The sequence below is a fragment of the Salvelinus namaycush genome, chromosome 10, assembly GCF_016432855.1.
Source record: "Salvelinus namaycush isolate Seneca chromosome 10, SaNama_1.0, whole genome shotgun sequence".
In the NCBI taxonomy this organism is placed as follows: Eukaryota; Metazoa; Chordata; class Actinopteri; order Salmoniformes; family Salmonidae; genus Salvelinus; species Salvelinus namaycush.
The window spans coordinates 8378969-8400423 of record NC_052316.1 but is presented as its reverse complement, the minus strand read 5'-3'; positions in this window follow the sequence as shown (position 1 = coordinate 8400423).

The following is a 21455-nucleotide window of genomic DNA, read 5'->3' as shown; positions in this document are numbered from 1 at the left end:
TTTACACAGAGTTTATGGATTTTTGACTAGTCTTTACACCTTGCAGAGGAATGCAGTGATTGGACAACAGACTTTACACAGAGTTTGCCTATTTTTGATTGGTCATTACACCATGCAGGGGAATGTTGTGATTGGACAACAGACTTTACACAGAGTTTGGCGATGTTTGACTAGTCATTAAACCATGCAGGGGAATGCAGTGATTGAACAACAGACTTTACACATAGTTTGGAAATGTTTTAATATTTATTACACCATGCAGGGGAATGCAGTGATTGGACAACAGACTTTACACAGAGTTTGGAAATGTTTGACTAGTCATTACTGTCACGATCTTTCAAGATCGAACCCAGAAGCAGACCAGGACAAGGAGCGTAGGAAGAAGGTGAGTATTTATTTACAGTGAAATGTGAAAAGGTAGATATATCCAGATGGCGTAGCGGGCAGCGGTGGTGAGTAGATGAGAGGAAATAGGTGAATCCAATGTAGTAGCAGAATCCTCTGTCAACCAGGCGGGAATGGAGTGAATGATCCAGGTGAGTAACTGAAGACAAAACAAACGGAGGTAAGTTCAAGGCAAGCAATACGTAAATGAAAACAACAAAACAAATTCTATCCAACTGGAGTCTGGTACTCAGGCACAACATACTGTTCATGGCTAACGATCCGGCAGGGAATGGAAGTCAGGTCAGAGCTTTTGAAGGGTAGAGATGATGATCAGGACAGGTGTGCAGATTACTGACGGGAAACAGGTGCGGGTGAAATCAATCTCCCAATGAGCTAATTCGCCCGGCAACCAGACAGGATGCGTTCCAGGACACCTGAAACACACTCCAGGACAGACACACAGGCAAACCCAGACTCAGGAAGCGGGATTCGTGACAGTACCCCCCCTCCGACGAACGCCACCGGGCGGACTACCTGGAGCGCCAGGATGGAGGCGGTAGAAGTCACGAATCAGGTCGTCATCCAGAATCTGTCGCCGAGGAATCCAACTCCTCTCCTCTGGACCATATCCTTCCCAGTCCACTAGAAACTGGTACCCTCGACCCCGCCGTCTGGAGTCCATGATGCGGCGCACCGTGTAGACAGGACCACCTCCGATCATCCGAGGAGGAGGAGGACGAGGAGGAGGAGGCAACAGAGGACTGAGGTGAACCGGCTTGAGACAGGAGACATGAAAAGTGGGATGCACTCTAAGTGTTGCAGGCAACTTGAGTCGAACCACCACAGGATTTATGATTCTCTCCACTACAAACGGACCAATGAACTTAGGTGACAACTTCCTTGACTCCGTCCGTAGAGGAAGATCCCGTGTAGCCAACCAAACCTTATCTCCAACCGTATAAGCTGGGGCAGGAATACGGCGACGGTTCGCCTGTATCTGATACCGGTCAGAAACTCTAAGGAGAGCCTTCCTGGCCCGATGCCAGGTCCGGTGGCAACGACGAATATGGGTCTGGACAGAGGGAACCGAGAGATCCCTCTCCTGAGAAGGAAACAAAGGAGGTTGGTATCCGTAAAGGCATTGGAAGGGGGACATCCCAGTGGCAGATGAAGGAAGGGTATTATGGGCATACTCAACCCAGGGTAATTGAGATGACCAAGAGGTGGGATCAGAGGAGACAAGACAACGCAGCGTGGACTCCATCTTCTGGTTGGCTCTCTCCGCTTGACCATTAGATTGTGGGTGAAATCCAGAAGTGAGACTGACTGTAGCTCCAATGGCCAAACAGAAGGATTTCCAGACAGCAGAGGTAAACTGAGGACCACGGTCAGACACAATGTCACTGGGCAATCCGTGAACCCTGAAAACCTCCCTGACCAGGATCTCGGACGTCTCCGTAGCCGATGGAAGCTTGGAGAGAGGAACAAAATGAGCAAACTTGCTGAATCTGTCCACAATGGTCAGAATGACCGTGTTCCCAACAGAAGGGGGCAATCCCGTGACAAAATCCAGGGCCAGATGCGACCAAGGTCGCCGAGGAATAGGTAGGGGATGAAGAAGCCCAGAGCTGGGCCGATTGGTACTCTTGTTCTGGGCACAAACAGGACATGCGGCAACAAACCTCCGGGTATCTTCTCCCATGGCAGGCCACCAAAAACGTCTGCGCAGTAGTGCCATAGTCCGAGCAACGCCAGGGTGACAAGCTATCTTGCTGGCGTGGGACCACTGAAGGACAGCAGAACGGACCGACTCGGGTACGAACAACCGACCGGGTGGACCGTTACCGGGGCCGGGCTGCGTCCGAAGGGCCGCCATCACATCCTCCTCTATCCTCCATGTAACGGCTCCCACGACAACATTCTGGGGAAGAATCATCTCAGTCTTGACCCCACTCTCCTCCGTCTTAGAGAACATCCGGGACAGGGCGTCCGCCTTCCCGTTCTTAGACCCAGGTCGGAACGTCAGGGAAAAATTGAAACGTCCAAAAAACAAGGCCCACCTAGCCTGACGGGCGTTGAGACGTTTAGCCGATTGTACGTAAGCCAGATTCTTGTGGTCAGTCCAGACCACAAACGGTTGCTCCGCTCCCTCCAACCAGTGCCGCCACTCCTCCAAGGCAAGCTTCACAGCGAGAAGCTCCCGGTTACCCACATCGTAGTTTCTTTCAGCTGGAGAAAGACGACCAGAGTAGAAAGCGCAGGGATGGAGTTTACCGTCAGTGGAGCTACGCTGGGACAGGATGGCGCCCACACCCACATCAGAAGCATCCACTTCCACAACGAACTGACGGGAAGTGTCAGGTTGAGAGAGAATCGGGGCGTTGGTGAATCGGCTCTTCAAGTCCAGAAATGCTCGGTCTGCCTCAGGAGTCCAACAGAACTTTCTGGTGCAAGACGTCAGAGCAGTTAAAGGTGCAGCCACCCGGCTGTAGTCACGGATAAACCTCCGATAAAAATTCGCAAACCCCAGGAATCTCTGGAGCTGCAATCTTGTACCGGGCTGGACCCAATCCCGAACCGCCCGAACCTTCTCTTGGTCCATCTTGATCTCTCCCCTGGATATGATGTACCCGAGGAAGGACGTTGTATGGGCGTGAAAATCACACTTCTCCGCCTTCACGAACAGACGGTTCTCCAATAACCGCTGCAGGACCTGCTTGACATGCAGAACGTGGCTAGAAAGCTCCTTTGAGAAGATGAGGATATCATCCAGGTAAACGAACACAAAAATCCCAATCATATCTCTCAAAACGTCATTCACCATACTTTGGAACACCGCCGGAGCGTTGGTCAGTCCAAACGGCATCACCTGGTACTCAAAATGTCCCATCGGAGTATTGAACCCAGTCAACCACTCGTCCCCCTCCTTGATCCGAACCAAATGATAAGCATTACGTAAATCAAGCTTCGTAAAAACCGTAGCACCCTGTAAGGAATCGAAAGCCGAGCTCATCAAGGGCAGGGGATACTTGTTCTTAACCGTAATCTCATTCAAACCCCGATAATCAATACACGGTCGAAGAGAACCATCCTTCTTGCTCACAAAAAAAAATCCTGCTCCCAAAGGTGATGACGATGGCCGAATGAGACCTGTAGCTAGAGACTCCTTGATGTAGGTCTCCAAGGCCTCACGTTCCGGTCGAGAGATACTGTATAACCGTCCCTTGGGAAAGGCAGATCCAGGAAACAGATTAATCGCACAATCATAAGGTCGGTGGGGAGGAAGAGACAGAGCCTTCTGTTTACTGAATACCTCACCCAACTCGTGATATGTTTCTGGAACCAGGGACAAATCAGGAGGAGCAGAGTCACTGACCTGACTGGAAACAGCAGGAGAACAGGCAGTCCTAAGGCAGTTAGCATGACACTCAATGCTCCAACTAGTTACCTTCCCTGTCACCCAATCAAACGAGGGATTGTGTTCCTTCAGCCAGGGGTAACCAAGAACCAGAGGAACATGGGGCGAGGACAAAATGAAGAAAGAGATAAACTCTGAATGATTTCCCGACACCAACATCTTAACCGGTTCAGTTCTCATAGTGATCCGTGCCAGACTACTGCCGTTCAGAGTGGTTGCTTCAATGGCTTCCGGCAATTGCTCCTTGGAAAGCCCCAGCTGTTCCACCAAGTCGGCATCCATAAAGTTGCCATCGGCACCTGAATCGATAAAAGCGTTCAGGTCAAAACTCTGATCCTTATTCATAAGGGTCGCAGGAAAACGGGGTCTGACAAGATCCTTGAGAGATTGAAACTGGCTCGCTAAAATTCCTCCCAAATTTAGCGAGCCGGGCAGTTTAACGGGCGCTGTGGACAAGCGGAGTTGTAATGTCCCGATCTACCACAGTAGAAAGAGCTATTGGTCTCACGTCTACTTTGGCGCTCCTCCTTAGTTAGCCCGTGTCGCCCCACTTGCATTGGTTCAGAATCTGGTGGCAAGACTCCTCCACTAATCCCTTGTGGAGAATAACGATCAATACGTCCTGGTTCACCTCCTGAACCGAATGGTAACCGAGTTACAGATTGATTGGATAGACCCCACTGCTTCTCCCTCCTTCTCTCTCGGACTCTATTATCAACCCGAATAGATAAAGCGACCAAGCTGTCTAAGTCACTAGGCTCTGGATAAGAAATCAGCTCATCCTTAAGTTCATCTGACAACCCCTTGTAAAAAACCGCTTGTAGTGACTCCTCATTCCAACCACTCTCCACAGCCAATGTCCTGAACTCAATCATAAAATCTGCCACACTGCGATCTCCTTGGCGAAGAGAGAACAAACGTTTAGCTGCGTCCTTACCTCGGACTGGATGATCAAAAAGCTTCCTCATCTCTCCCGTGAACTCCTGATATGAAGCCGTGCAGGTTCCCTGTCGTTCCCAAACGGCTGAAGCCCATTCCAGAGCTCTTCCACGCAACAGTTCAATAACAAAGGCTATCCTAGCCTTGTCAGTGGCGTAAGAATGGGGCTGTAGATCAAACACTAACCCACACTGCATAAGAAACGAACGGCATTTTCCCAAATCCCCTTCATATTTATCAGGCGTCGGTACCTTGGGTTCACGAAATGGAACCGCTTCAGACACGGCAGGTGAGATGGGTGAAACCGGTAGTGAATGAATCACCTGCAAACTGAGCTGATCCTGGACTTGTGTCAAGCTAGCAGATAAATTCTGGATCGAACTCGCTATCTCCTGTAGCGCCGTATTGTGTTGTCCCAATTTCTTCTCCTGCAGGGTAATGGCATGGCAAACGGAGTCCAGGTCCGCTGGGTTCATTACTGGCCGGATCGTTCTGTCACGATCTTTCAAGATCGAACCCAGAAGCAGACCAGGACAAGGAGCGTAGGAAGAAGGTGAGTATTTATTTACAGTGAAATGTGAAAAGGTAGATATATCCAGATGGCGTAGCGGGCAGCGGTGGTGAGTAGATGAGAGGAAATAGGTGAATCCAATGTAGTAGCAGAATCCTCTGTCAACCAGGCGGGAATGGAGTGAATGATCCAGGTGAGTAACTGAAGACAAAACAAACGGAGGTAAGTTCAAGGCAAGCAATACGTAAATGAAAACAACAAAACAAATTCTATCCAACTGGAGTCTGGTACTCAGGCACAACATACTGTTCATGGCTAACGATCCGGCAGGGAATGGAAGTCAGGTCAGAGCTTTTGAAGGGTAGAGATGATGATCAGGACAGGTGTGCAGATTACTGACGGGAAACAGGTGCGGGTGAAATCAATCTCCCAATGAGCTAATTCGCCCGGCAACCAGACAGGATGCGTTCCAGGACACCTGAAACACACTCCAGGACAGACACACAGGCAAACCCAGACTCAGGAAGCGGGATTCGTGACAATTACACCATGCAGGGGAATACAGTGATTGGACAACAGACTTTACACAGAGTTTGAAAATGTTTGACTATTCATTACACCATGCAGGGGAATGCATTGATTGGACAGCAGACTTTACACAGAGTTTGGAGATTTTTGATGAGTCATTACACTATGCAGTGAATGTGGTGATTGTACAACAGATTTTACACAGAGTTTGGAAATGTTTGAATATTCATTACATCATGCAGGGGAATGCAGTGATTGAACAGCAATGTTTACACAGAGTTTGGTGATTTTTGACTAGTCTTTACACCTTGCTGAGGAATGCAGTGATTGGACAACAGACTTTACACAGATTTTGTCTATTTTTGATTAGTCATTACACCATGCAGGGGAATGCCGTGATTGGACAACAGACTTTACACATAGTTTGGAGATTTTTGACTAGTCATTACACCATGCAGGGGAATGCATTGATTGGACAGCAGACTTTACACAGAGTTTGGAAATGTTTGAATATTCATTACACCATGCAGGGGAATGCATTGATTGGACAAAATACTTTACAAAGAGTTTGGAGATGTTTGACTAGTCATTACAACATGCAGGGGAATGCAGTGATTGAACAGCAATGTTTACATAGAGGTTGGTGATTTTTGACTAGTCTTTACACCTTGATGAGGAATGCAGTGATTGGACAACAGACTTTACACAGAGTTTGGAAATGTTTGACTAGTCATTACACCATGCAGGGCAATGCAGTGATTGGACAAAAGACTTTACACAGAGTTTGGAAATGTTTGAATATTTATTACACCATGCAGGGTAATGCATTGATTGGACAGCAGACTTTACACAGAGTTTGGAAATGTTTGATGAGTTTTTACACGATGCAGGGAATGTGGTGATTGTACAACAGATTTTACAGAGTTTGGAAATGTTTGAATATTCATTACACCATGCAGGGGAATGCATTGATTGGACAATAGACTTTACACAGTTTGGATATGTTTGATGAGTCATTACATCATGCAGGCGAATGCAGTGATTGGACAACAGACTTTACACAGAGTTTGGAGTTGTTTGACTATTCATTACCCCATGCAGGGGAATGCAGTGATTGGACAACAAACTTTACACAGAGTTTGGAGATGTTTGACTAGTCATTACACCATGCAGGGAAATGCAGTGATTGTACAACAGATTTTACACAGAGTTTGGAAATGTTTGACTATTCATTACACCATGCAGGGGAATGCAGTGATTGGACAACTGACTTTACACATAGTTTGGAAATGTTTGAATATTTATTACACCATGCAGGGGAATGCAGTGATTGGACAACAGACTTTACACATAGTTTGGAAATGTTTGAATATTTATTACACCATGCAGGGGAATGCATTGATTGGACAACAGACTTTACACAGAGTTTGGAAATGTTTGACTAGTCATTACACCATGCAGTGGAATGCAGTGATTGGACAACAGACTTTACACAGAGTTTGAAAATGTTTGAATGTTTATTACACCATGCAGGGGAATGCAGTGATTGGACAACAGACTTTACACATAGTTTGGAAATATTTGAATATTTATTACACCATGCAGGGGAATGCAGTGATTGGACAACAGACTTTACACAGAGTTTGGAAATGTTTGACTAGTCATTACACCATGCAGTGGAATGCAGTGATTGGACAACAGACTTTACACAGAGTTTGAAAATGTTTGAATATTTATTACACCATGCAGGGGAATGCAGTGATTGGACAACAGACTTTACACAGATTTTGTCTATTTTTGGTTAGTCATTACACCATGCAGGGGAATGCCGTGATTGGACAACAGACTTTACACATAGTTTGGAGATTTTTGACTAGTCATTACACCATGCAGGGGAATGCATTGATTGGACTGCAGACCTTACACAGAGTTTGGAAATGTTTGAATATTCATTACACCATGCAGCGGAATGTAGTGATTGGACAACAGACTTTACACAGAGTTTGGATATTTTTGATGAGTCGTTACATCATGCAGGCGAATGCAGTGATTGGACAACAGACTTTACACAGAGTTTGGAGATGTTTGACTATTCATTACCCCATGCAGGGGAATGCAGTGATTGGACAACAAACTTTACACAGAGTTTGGAGATGTTTGACTAGTCATTACACCATGCAGGGAAATGCAGTGATTGTACAACAGATTTTACACAGAGTTTGGAAATGTTTGACTATTCATTACACCATGCAGGGGAATGCTGTGATTGGACAACAGACTTTACACAGATTTTGTCTATTTTTGATTAGTAATTACACCATGCAGGGGAATGCCGTGATTGGACAACAGACTTTACACATAGTTTGGAGATTTTTGACAAGTCATTACACCATGCAGGGGAATGCATTGATTGGACAGCAGACTTTACACAGAGTTTGGAAATGTTTGAATATTCATTACACCATGCAGCGGAATGTAGTGATTGGACAACAGACTTTACACAGAGTTTGGAGATGTTTGACAAGTCATTACAACATGCAGGGGAATGCAGTGATTGAACAGCAATGTTTACACAGAGTTTGGTGATTTTTGACTAGTCTTTACACCTTGATGAGGAATGCAGTGATTGGACAACAGACTTTACACTGAGTTTGGAGATTTTTGACTAGTCTTTCCACCATGCAGCGGAATGCAGTGATTGGACAACAGACTTTACACAGAGTTTGGAAATGTTTGATTAGTCTTTCCACCATGCAGGGGAATGCAGTGATTGGACAACAGACTTTACACAGAGTTTGGAAATGTTTGAATATTTATTACACCATGCAGGGTAATGCATTGATTGGACAGCAGACTTTACACAGAGTTTGGAAATGTTTGATGAGTTTTTACACGATGCAGGGAATGTGGTGATTGTACAACAGATTTTACAGTGTTTGGAGATTTTTGACTATTTATTACACCATGCAGGGGAATGCAGTGAATGGACAGCAGACTTTACACAGAGTTTGGAGATGTTTGATGAGTCATTACACTATGCAGTGAATGTGGTGATTGTACAACAGATTTTACACAGAGTTTGGAAATGTTTGAATATTCATTACACCATGCAGGGGAATGCATTGATTGGACAATAGACTTTACACAGTTTGGATATGTTTGATGAGTCATTACATCATGCGGGCGAATGCAGTGATTGGACAACAGACTTTACACAGAGTTTGGTGATTTTTGTCTAGTCATTACAGCATGCAGGGGAATACAGTGATTGGACAAGAAACTTTACACAGAGTTTGGTGATTTTTGTCTAGTCATTACACCATGCAGGGGAATGCAGTGATTGTACAACAGATTTTACACAGAGTTTGGAAATGTTTGACTATTCATTACACCATGAAGGGGAATGCAGTGATTGAACAGCAATGTTTACACAGAGTTTATGGATTTTTGACTAGTCTTTACACCTTGCAGAGGAATGCAGTGATTGGACAACAGACTTTACACAGAGTTTGCCTATTTTTGATTGGTCATTACACCATGCAGGGGAATGTTGTGATTGGACAACAGACTTTACACAGAGTTTGGCGATGTTTGACTAGTCATTAAACCATGCAGGGGAATGCAGTGATTGAACAACAGACTTTACACATAGTTTGGAAATGTTTTAATATTTATTACACCATGCAGGGGAATGCAGTGATTGGACAACAGACTTTACACAGAGTTTGGAAATGTTTGACTAGTCATTACACCATGCAGGGGAATGCAGTGATTGGACAACAGACTTTACACAGAGTTTGAAAATGTTTGACTATTCATTACACCATGCAGGGGAATGCATTGATTGGACAGCAGACTTTACACAGAGTTTGGAGATTTTTGATGAGTCATTACACTATGCAGTGAATGTGGTGATTGTACAACAGATTTTACACAGAGTTTGGAAATGTTTGAATATTCATTACATCATGCAGGGGAATGCAGTGATTGAACAGCAATGTTTACACAGAGTTTGGTGATTTTTGACTAGTCTTTACACCTTGCTGAGGAATGCAGTGATTGGACAACAGACTTTACACAGATTTTGTCTATTTTTGATTAGTCATTACACCATGCAGGGGAATGCCGTGATTGGACAACAGACTTTACACATAGTTTGGAGATTTTTGACTAGTCATTACACCATGCAGGGGAATGCAGTGATTGGACAACAGACTTTACACAGAGTTTGGAAATGTTTGAATATTCATTACACCATGCAGGGGAATGCATTGATTGGACAATAGACTTTACAAAGAGTTTGGAGATGTTTGACTATTCATTACACCATGCAGGGGAATGCAGTGATTGAACAGCAATGTTTACATAGAGGTTGGTGATTTTTGACTAGTCTTTACACCTTGATGAGGAATGCAGTGATTGGACAACAGACTTTACACAGAGTTTGGAAATGTTTGACTAGTCATTACACCATGCAGGGCAATGCAGTGATTGGACAAAAGACTTTACACAGAATTTGGAAATGTTTGAATATTTATTACACCATGCAGGGTAATGCATTGATTGGACAGCAGACTTTACACAGAGTTTGGAAATGTTTGATGAGTTTTTACACGATGCAGGGAATGTGGTGATTGTACAACAGATTTTACAGAGTTTGGAAATGTTTGAATATTCATTACACCATGCAGGGGAATGCATTGATTGGACAGCAGACTTTAGACAGAGTTTGGAAATGTTTGAATATTCATTACACCATGCAGGGGAATGCAGTGATTGGACAATAGACTTTACAAAGAGTTTGGAAATGTTTGACTAGTCATTACACCATGCAGGGGAATGCAGTGATTGAACAGCAATGTTTCCACAGAGTTTGGTGATTTTTGACTAGTCTTTACACCTTGATGAGGAATGCAGTGATTGGACAACAGACTTTACACAGAGTTTGGAAATGTTTGACTAGTCATTACACCATGCAGGGCAATGCAGTGATTGGACAAAAGACTTTACACAGAGTTTGGAAATGTTTGAATATTTATTACACCATGCAGGGTAATGCATTGATTGGACAGCAGACTTTACACAGAGTTTGGAAATGTTTGATGAGTTTTTACACGATGCAGGGAATGTGGTGATTGTACAACAGATTTTACAGAGTTTGGAAATGTTTGAATATTCATTACACCATGCAGGGGAATGCATTGATTGGACAATAGACTTTACACAGTTTGGATATGTTTGATGAGTCATTACATCATGCAGGCGAATGCAGTGATTGGACAACAGACTTTACACAGAGTTTGGTGATTTTTGTCTAGTCATTACACCATGCAGGGGAATGCAGTGATTGTACAACAGATTTTACACAGAGTTTGAAAATGTTTGACTATTCATTACACCATGCGGGGGAATGCAGTGATTGGACAACTGACTTTACACAGTGTTTGGAGATTTTTGACTATTTATTACACCATGAAGGGGAATGCAGTGATTAAACAGCAATGTTTACACAGAGTTTGGAGATTTTTGACTAGTCTTTACACCTTGCAGAGGAATGCAGTGATTGGACAACAGACTTTACACAGAGTTAGCCTATTTTTGATTGGTCATTACACCATGCAGGGGAATGTTGTGATTGGACAACAGACTTTACACAGAGTTGGGATATGTTTGATGAGTCATTACACTATGCGGTGAATGTGGTGATTTTTCAAAAGATTTTACACAGAGTTTGGAAATGTTTGAATATTTATTACACCATGCAGGGGAATGCAGTGATTGGACAACAGACTTTACACAGAGTTTGGAGATGTTTGACTAGTCATTACACCATGCAGGGGAATGCAGTGATTGGATAACATACTTTAAACAGAGTTTGACATGTTTGAATATTCATTACACCATGCAGGGGAATGCATTGATTGGACAATAGACTTTACACATAGTGTGGATATGTTTGATGAGTCATTACACCATGCAGGGGAATGCAGTGATTGGACAACAGACTTTACACCGAGTTTGCAGATGTTTGACTTTTCATTACACTTTGCAGGGGAATGCAGTGATTGGACAACAAACCTTACACAGAGTTTGGAGATTTTTGACTAGTCCTTACACCATGCAGGGGAATGCAGTGATTGGACAACAGACTTTACACAGAGTTTGGAAATGTTTGATGAGTTTTTACACGATGCAGGGAATGTGGTGATTGTACAACAGATTTTACAGTGTTTGGAGATTTTTGACTATTTATTACACCATGCAGGGGAATGCAGTGAATGGACAGCAGACTTTACACAGAGTTTGGAGATGTTTGATGAGTCATTACACTATGCAGTGAATGTGGTGATTGTACAACAGATTTTACACAGAGTTTGGAAATGTTTGAATATTCATTACACCATGCAGGGGAATGCAGTGATTGGACAACAGACTTTACACAGAGTTTGGAAATGTTTGACTAGTCATTACAGCATGCAGGGGAATGCAGTGATTGGACAACATACTTTTCACATAGTTTGGACGTTTTTGATTAGTCTTTACACCATGCAGGGAAATGCAGTGATTGGACAACAGACTTTACACAGAGTTTGGAAATGTTTGAATATTCATTACACCATGCAGGGGAATGCATTGATTGGACAATAGACTTTACACAGAGTTTGGATATTTTTGATGAGTCGTTACATCATGCAGGCGAATGCAGTGATTGGACAACAGACTTTACACAGAGTTTGGAGTTGTTTGACTATTCATTACCCCATGCAGGGGAATGCAGTGATTGGACAACAAACTTTACACAGAGTTTGGAGATGTTTGACTAGTCATTACACCATGCAGGGAAATGCAGTGATTGTACAACAGATTTTACACAGAGTTTGGAAATGTTTGACTATTCATTACACCATGCAGGGGAATGCTGTGATTGGACAACAGACTTTACACATAGTTTGGAAATGTTTGAATATTTATTACACCATGCAGGGGAATGCAGTGATTGGACAACAGACTTTACACATAGTTTGGAAATGTTTGAATATTTATTACACCATGCAGGGGAATGCAGTGATTGGACAACAGACTTTACACAGAGTTTGGAAATGTTTGACTAGTCATTACACCATGCAGTGGAATGCAGTGATTGGACAACAGACTTTACACAGAGTTTGAAAATGTTTGAATATTTATTACACCATGCAGGGGAATGCAGTGATTGGACAACAGACTTTACACAGATTTTGTCTATTTTTGATTAGTAATTACACCATGCAGGGGAATGCCGTGATTGGACAACAGACTTTACACATAGTTTGGAGATTTTTGACAAGTCATTACACCATGCAGGGGAATGCATTGATTGGACAGCAGACTTTACACAGAGTTTGGAAATGTTTGAATATTCATTACACCATGCAGCGGAATGTAGTGATTGGACAACAGACTTTACACAGAGTTTGGAGATGTTTGACAAGTCATTACAACATGCAGGGGAATGCAGTGATTGAACAGCAATGTTTACACAGAGTTTGGTGATTTTTGACTAGTCTTTACACCTTGATGAGGAATGCAGTGATTGGACAACAGACTTTACACTGAGTTTGGAGATTTTTGACTAGTCTTTCCACCATGCAGCGGAATGCAGTGATTGGACAACAGACTTTACACAGAGTTTGGAAATGTTTGATTAGTCTTTCCACCATGCAGGGGAATGCAGTGATTGGACAACAGACTTTACACAGAGTTTGGAAATGTTTGAATATTTATTACACCATGCAGGGTAATGCATTGATTGGACAGCAGACTTTACACAGAGTTTGGAAATGTTTGATGAGTTTTTACACGATGCAGGGAATGTGGTGATTGTACAACAGATTTTACAGTGTTTGGAGATTTTTGACTATTTATTACACCATGCAGGGGAATGCAGTGAATGGACAGCAGACTTTACACAGAGTTTGGAGATGTTTGATGAGTCATTACACTATGCAGTGAATGTGGTGATTGTACAACAGATTTTACACAGAGTTTGAAAATGTTTGACTATTCATTACACCATGCGGGGGAATGCAGTGATTGGACAACTGACTTTACACAGTGTTTGGAGATTTTTGACTATTTATTACACCATGAAGGGGAATGCAGTGATTAAACAGCAATGTTTACACAGAGTTTGGAGATTTTTGACTAGTCTTTACACCTTGCAGAGGAATGCAGTGATTGGACAACAGACTTTACACAGAGTTAGCCTATTTTTGATTGGTCATTACACCATGCAGGGGAATGTTGTGATTGGACAACAGACTTTACACAGAGTTGGGATATGTTTGATGAGTCATTACACTATGCGGTGAATGTGGTGATTTTTCAAAAGATTTTACACAGAGTTTGGAAATGTTTGAATATTTATTACACCATGCAGGGGAATGCAGTGATTGGACAACAGACTTTACACAGAGTTTGGAGATGTTTGACTAGTCATTACACCATGCAGGGGAATGCAGTGATTGGATAACATACTTTAAACAGAGTTTGACATGTTTGAATATTCATTACACCATGCAGGGGAATGCATTGATTGGACAATAGACTTTACACATAGTGTGGATATGTTTGATGAGTCATTACACCATGCAGGGGAATGCAGTGATTGGACAACAGACTTTACACCGAGTTTGCAGATGTTTGACTTTTCATTACACTTTGCAGGGGAATGCAGTGATTGGACAACAAACCTTACACAGAGTTTGGAGATTTTTGACTAGTCCTTACACCATGCAGGGGAATGCAAAGATTGGACAACAAACTTTACACAGAGTTTGGAAATGTTTGATGAGACATAACACTATGTGGTGAATGCGGTGATTGGACAACAGACTTTACACAGACTTTGTGCGATTTTTGACTTTTCATTACACCATGCAGGGGAATGCAGTGATTGAACAGCAACGTTTACACAGAGTTGGGAGATTTTTGACTAGTCTTTACACAGTGCAGGGGAATAAAGTGATTGGACAACAGACTTTACATAGAGTTTTGCGATTTTTGACTATTCATTACACCATGCAGGGGAATGCAGACATTGGACAAATGACTTTACTGAGAGTTTGGATATGTTTGACGAGTCATTCCACCATGCAGGGGAATGCAGACATTGGACAAATGACTTTACTGAGAGTTTGGATATGTTTGACTATTCATTACACCTTGCTGGAGAATGCAGTGATTGGACAACAGACTTTACACAGATTTGTGCGATTTTTGACTTTTCATTACACCATGCAGGGGAATGCAGAGATTGGACAACAGACTTACACAAAGTTTGGAAATGTTTGAATATCCATTACACCATGCATGGGAATGCATTGATTGGACAATAGACTTTACACAGAGTTTGGAGATTTTTGACTATTCAATACAACATGCAGGGGAATGCAGTTATTGAACAGCAAAGTTTACACAGAGTTTGGTAATTTTTGACTAGTCTTTACACCTTGCTGGAGAATGCAGTGATTGGACAACAGACTTTACACAGAGTTTGTCTATTTTTGAATTGTCATTACACCATGCAGGGGAATGCAGTGATTGGACAACAGACTTCACACAGACTTTGGAAATGTTTGAATATTTATTACACCATGCAGGGGAATGCAGTGATTGGACAACAACCTTTACACAGAGTTTGGAGATTTTTGACTAGTCATTACACCATGCAGGGGAATGCAGTGATTGGACAACAAACTTTACACAGAATTTGGTGACTTTTGTCTAGCCATTACACCATGCAGGGGAATGCAGTGATTGGACAATAGACTTTACACAGAGTTTGAAAATGTTTGACTATTCATTACACCATGCAGGGGAATGCAGTGATTGAACAGCAAAGTTTACACAGAGTTTGGTGATTTTTGACTAGTCTTTACACAGTTCAGGGGAATGCAGTGATTGGACAATAGACTTTACAAAGAGTTTGACATGTTTGAATATTCATTACACCATGCAGGGGAATGCATTGATTGGACAATAGACTTTACACATAGTGTGGATATGTTTGATGAGTCATTACATCATGCAGGGGAATGCAGTGTTTGGACAACAGACTTTACACCGAGTTTGCAGATGTTTGACTTTTCATTACACTTTGCAGGGGAATGCAGTGATTGGACAACAAACTTTACACAGCGTTTGGAGATTTTTGACTAGTCGTTACACCATGCAGGGGAATGCAGTGATTGGACAACAAACTTTACACAGAGTTTGGAAATGTTTGATGAGTCATAACACTATGTGGTGAATGCGGTGATTGGACAACAGACTTACACAAAGTTTGGAAATGTTTGACTATTCATTACACCATGCAGGGGAATGCAGTGATTGAACAGCAAAGTTTACACAGAGTTGGGAGATTTTTGACTAGTCTTTACACAGTGCAGAGAAATGCAGTGATTGGACAATAGACTTTACAAAGAGTTTGGAGATGTTTGACTCTTCATTACACCATGCAGGGGAATGCAGTGATTGGACAACAGACTTTACACAGAGTTTGGAAATGTTTGACGAGTCATTACACTATGCGGTGATAGGACAACATACTTTACACAGAGTTTGGAGATGTTTGACTATTCATTACACCATGCAGGGGAATGCAGTGATTGGACAACAGACTTTACACAGAGTTTGGAGATTTTTGACTATTCATTACACCATGCAGGGGAATGCAGAGATTGGACAAATTACTTTACTCAGAGTTTGGTGATTTCTGACTAGTCTTTACACCTTGCAGAGGAATGCAGTGATTGGACAACAGATTTACACAAAGTTTGGAGATGTTTGACTAGTCATTACACAATGCAGGGGAATGCAGTGATTGAACAGCAAAGTTTACACATAGTTTGGAGATATTTGAATATTCATTACAACATGCAGGGGAATGCATTGATTGGACAATAGACTTACACAGAGTTTGGAAATGTTTGATGAGTCATTAAACCATGCAGGGGAATGCAGTGATTGGACAACAGACTTTACACAGAGTTTGGAAATGTTTGAATATTTATTACACCATGCAGGGAAATGCAGTGATTGGACAACATACTTTACACAGAGTTTGGAGTTGTTTGACTAGTCATTACACCATGCAGTGGAATGCAGTGATTGGATAACATACTTTACACGGAGTTTGAAATGTTTGAATATTCATTACACCATGCAGGGGAATGCATTGATTGGACAATAGACTTTACACATAGTGTGGATATGTTTGATGAGTCATTACACCATACAGGGGAATGCAGGGATTGGACAACAGACTTTACACAGAGTTTGGAGATGTTTGACTTTTCATTACACCATGCAGGGGAATGCAGTGATTGGACAACAGACTTACACACAGTTTGGAAATGTTTGAATATTCATTACACCATGCAGGGGAATGCATTGATTGGACAACAGACTTTACATAGAGTTTGGATATGTTTGATGAGTCTTTACACCTTGCTGGAGAATGTGGTGATTGGACAACTGACTTCACACAGAGTTTTGAGATTTTTGAATTGTCATTACACCATGCAGGGGAATGCATTGATTGGACAACAGACTTTACACAGACTTTGGAAATGTTTGAATATTTATTACACCATGCAGGGGAATGCAGTGATTGGACAACAAACTCTACACAGAGTTGGGGAGATTTTTGACTAGACTTTACATAGTGCAGGGGAATGCAGTGATTTGACAACAACCTTTACACAGAGTTTGGAAATGTTTGAATAATTATTACACCATGCAGGGGAGTGCAGATATTGGACAACAGACTTTACACAGAGTTTGGAAATGTTTGAATATTCATTACTCCATGCAGGGGAATGCAGTGATTGAACAGCAATGTTTCCACAGAGTTTGGTGATTTTTGACTAGTCTTTACAGCATGCAGGGGAATGCAGTGATTGGACAACATACTTTTCACATAGTTTGGACATTTTTGAATATTCATTACACCATGCAGGGGAATGCAGTGATTGGACAACAGACTTTACACAGAGTTTGGAGATGTTTGACTTTTCATTACACCATGCAGGGGAATGCAGTGATTGGACAACAGACTTACACAAAGTTTGGAAATGTTTGAATATTCATTACACCATGCAGGGGAATGCATTGATTGGACAACAGACTTTACATAGAGTTTGGATATGTTTGATGAGTCTTTACACCTTGCTGGAGAATGCGGTGATTGGACAACTGACTTCACACAGAGTTTTGAGATTTTTGAATTGTCATTACACCATGCAGGGGAATGCAGTGATTGGACAACAGACTTTACACAGACTTTGGAAATGTTTGAATATTTATTACACCATGCAGGGGAATGCAGTGATTGGACAACAAACTTTACACAGAGTTGGGGAGATTTTTGACAAGACTTTACATAGTGCAGGGGAATGCAGTGATTTGACAACAAACTTTACACAGAGTTTGGAAATGTTTGAATATGTATTACACCATGCAGGGGAATGCAGTGATTGGACAACAGACTTTACACAGAGTTGGAGATTTTTGACGAGTCATTACACCATGCAGGGGAATGCAGTGATTGGACAACAGACTTCACACAGAGTTTGGAAATGTTTGAATATTTATTACACCATGCAGGGGAATGCAGTGATTGGACAACAAACTTTACACAGAGTTGGGGAGATTTTTGACTAGACTTTACATAGTGCAGGGGAATGCAATGATTGGACAACAAACTTTACACAGAGTTGGGGAGATTTTTGACTAGACTTTACATAGTGCAGGGGAATGCAGTGATTTGACAACAACCTTTACACAGAGTTTGGAAATGTTTGAATATTTATTACACCATGCAGGGGAATGCAGTGATTGGACAACAGACTTTACACAGAGTTTCGAAATGTTTGATGAGTCATTACACCATGCAGGGGAATGCATTGATTGGACAATAGACTTTACACATAGTGTGGATATGTTTGATGAGTCATTACACCATACAGGGGAATGCAGTGATTGGACAACAGACTTTACACAGAGTTTGAAAATGTTTGAATATTTATTACACCATGCAGGGGAATGCATTGATTGCACAATAGACTTTACACAGAGTTTGGATATGTTTGATGAGCCTTTACACCTTGCTGGAGAATGCGGTGATTGGACAACTGACTTCACACAGAGTTTTGAGATTTTTGACTATTCATTACACCATGCAGGGGAATGCAGTGATTGGACAACAATCTTTACACAGAGTTGGGGAGATTTTTGACTAGACTTTACATAGTGCAGGGGAATGCAGTGATTTGATAACAAACTTTACACAGAGTTTGGAAATTTTGAATATTTATTACACCATGCAGGGGAATGCAGTGATTGGACAACAGACTTTACACAGACTTTGGACATGTTTGAATATTTATTACACCATGCAGGGGAATGCAGTGATTGGACAACAATCTTTACACAGAGTTGGGGAGATTTTTGACTAGACTTTACATAGTGCAGGGGAATGCAGTGATTTGATAACAAACTTTACACAGAGTTTGGAAATGTTTGAATATTTATTACACCATGCAGGGGAATGCAGTGATTGGACAACAGACTTTACACAGAGTTGGGGAGATTCTTGACTAGTCTTTCCGTAGTGCAGAGGAATGCAGTGATTGGACAACAGACTTTACACAGAGTTTCGAAATGTTTGATGAGTCATTACACCATGCAGGGGAATGCGGTGATTGGACAACAAACTTTACACAGAGGTTGGAGATTTTTGACGAGTCATTACACCATGCAGGGGATTGCAGTAATTGGACAACAGACTTCACACAGAGTTTGGAAATGTTTGAATATTTATTACACCATGCAGGGGAATGCAGTTATTGAACAGCAAAGTTTACACAGAGTTTGGGGATTTTTGACTCGTCTTTACACCCTGCTGGAGAATGCAGTGATTGGACAACAGACTTTACACAGAGTTTGTCTATTTTTGAATAGTCATTACACCATGCAGGGGAATGCAGTGATTGGACAATAGACTTTACACAGAGTTGGGGAGATTCTTGACTAGTCTTTCCGTAGTGCAGAGGAATGCAGTGATTGGACAACAAACTTTACACAGAGTTTGGAAATGTTTGAATATTCATTACACCATGCAGGGGAATGCATTGATTGGACAATAGACTTTACACAGAGTGTGGATATGTTTGATGAGTCATTACATCATGCAGGGGAATGCAGTGATTGGACAACAGACTTTACATAGAGTTTGGAGATTTTTGACTAGTCTTTCCGTAGTGCAGAGGAATGCAGTGATTGGACAACAAACTTTACACAGAGTTTGGTGATTTTTGACTAGTCATTACACCATGCAGGGGAATGCAGTGATTGGACAACAGACTTTACACAGAGTTGGGGAGATTCTTGACTAGTCTTTCCGTAGTGCAGAGGAATGCAGTGATTGGACAACATACTTTACACAGAGTTTGGAGATGTTTGACTAGTCATTACACCATGCAGGGGAATGCAGTGATTGGACAACAGACTTTACACAGAGTTTGGAGATGTTTGACTAGTCATTACACCATGCAGGGGAATGCAGTGATTGGACAACAGACTTTACACAGAGTTTGGTGATTTTTGACTTGTCTTTACACCTTGCTGGGGAATGCAGTGATTGGACAACAGACTTTACACAGAGTTTGTCTATTTTTGAATAGTCATTACACCATGCAGGGGAATGCAGTGATTGGACAACAGACTTTACACAGAGTTTGGAGATGTTTGACTAGTCATTACACCATGCAGGGGAATGCAGTGATTGGACAACAGACTTTACACAGAGTTTGGAGATGTTTGACTAGTCATTACACCATGCAGGGGAATGCAGTGATTGGACAACAGACTTTACACAGAGTTTGGCGATTTTGACTAGTCATTACACCATGCAGGGGAATGCAGTGATTGGACAACAGAGTTTGGAGATGTTTGATGAGTCATTACAACATGCAGGGGAATGCAGTGATTGGACAACATACTTTACACAGAGTTTGGAGATGTTACGGGGGATTTGCTATTACTTGCGCTGGTTCTTTAAATTGTCATCATGTTTCAGAAAATAGTTTTTCTTAGTCACACATAGTTTGAATTCATGGTGAAGTTGTTCATGACAAATCAAGGAGAAACATGGGATACCTTTCCGAGCACAGCTAAAATCCATAACAAACTGATTTCATCCTCATGAAAATTCCCATGTCTGCTTGTACTGGTAATCCTTCTAAGAAAACAGAGACATTTCTGTCCTCCTAATTTAATTGTTTTTCTTCTTCCCCCTTCTTTTCCCTCACTCCGTCGAGCACCTGTTTAAAGGAGCTGTCCTTTCGACTTTGTTATTTTTCATTTACTTGTGCCCCCAGGTTTTTCAATCATACATCCATTACTAAGCAAACAAATAAGTTCTGGGCCTATGCAGCAGACACAAATATAGATGAGTTATGAGATTTAAAGCAGGAGGAGGCAGCTTTGGACTGTAATACACAACATCTGCGGCGGACAGCAGTCACACAACACAGAGCGTCCCGCAAACTCCTCCAGCCTGTCATCTCCCACCCCAGTCATGCTGTGTGTTATAAGTGTTATATAAATCGAGAAGAGAGGAGAGGAAGA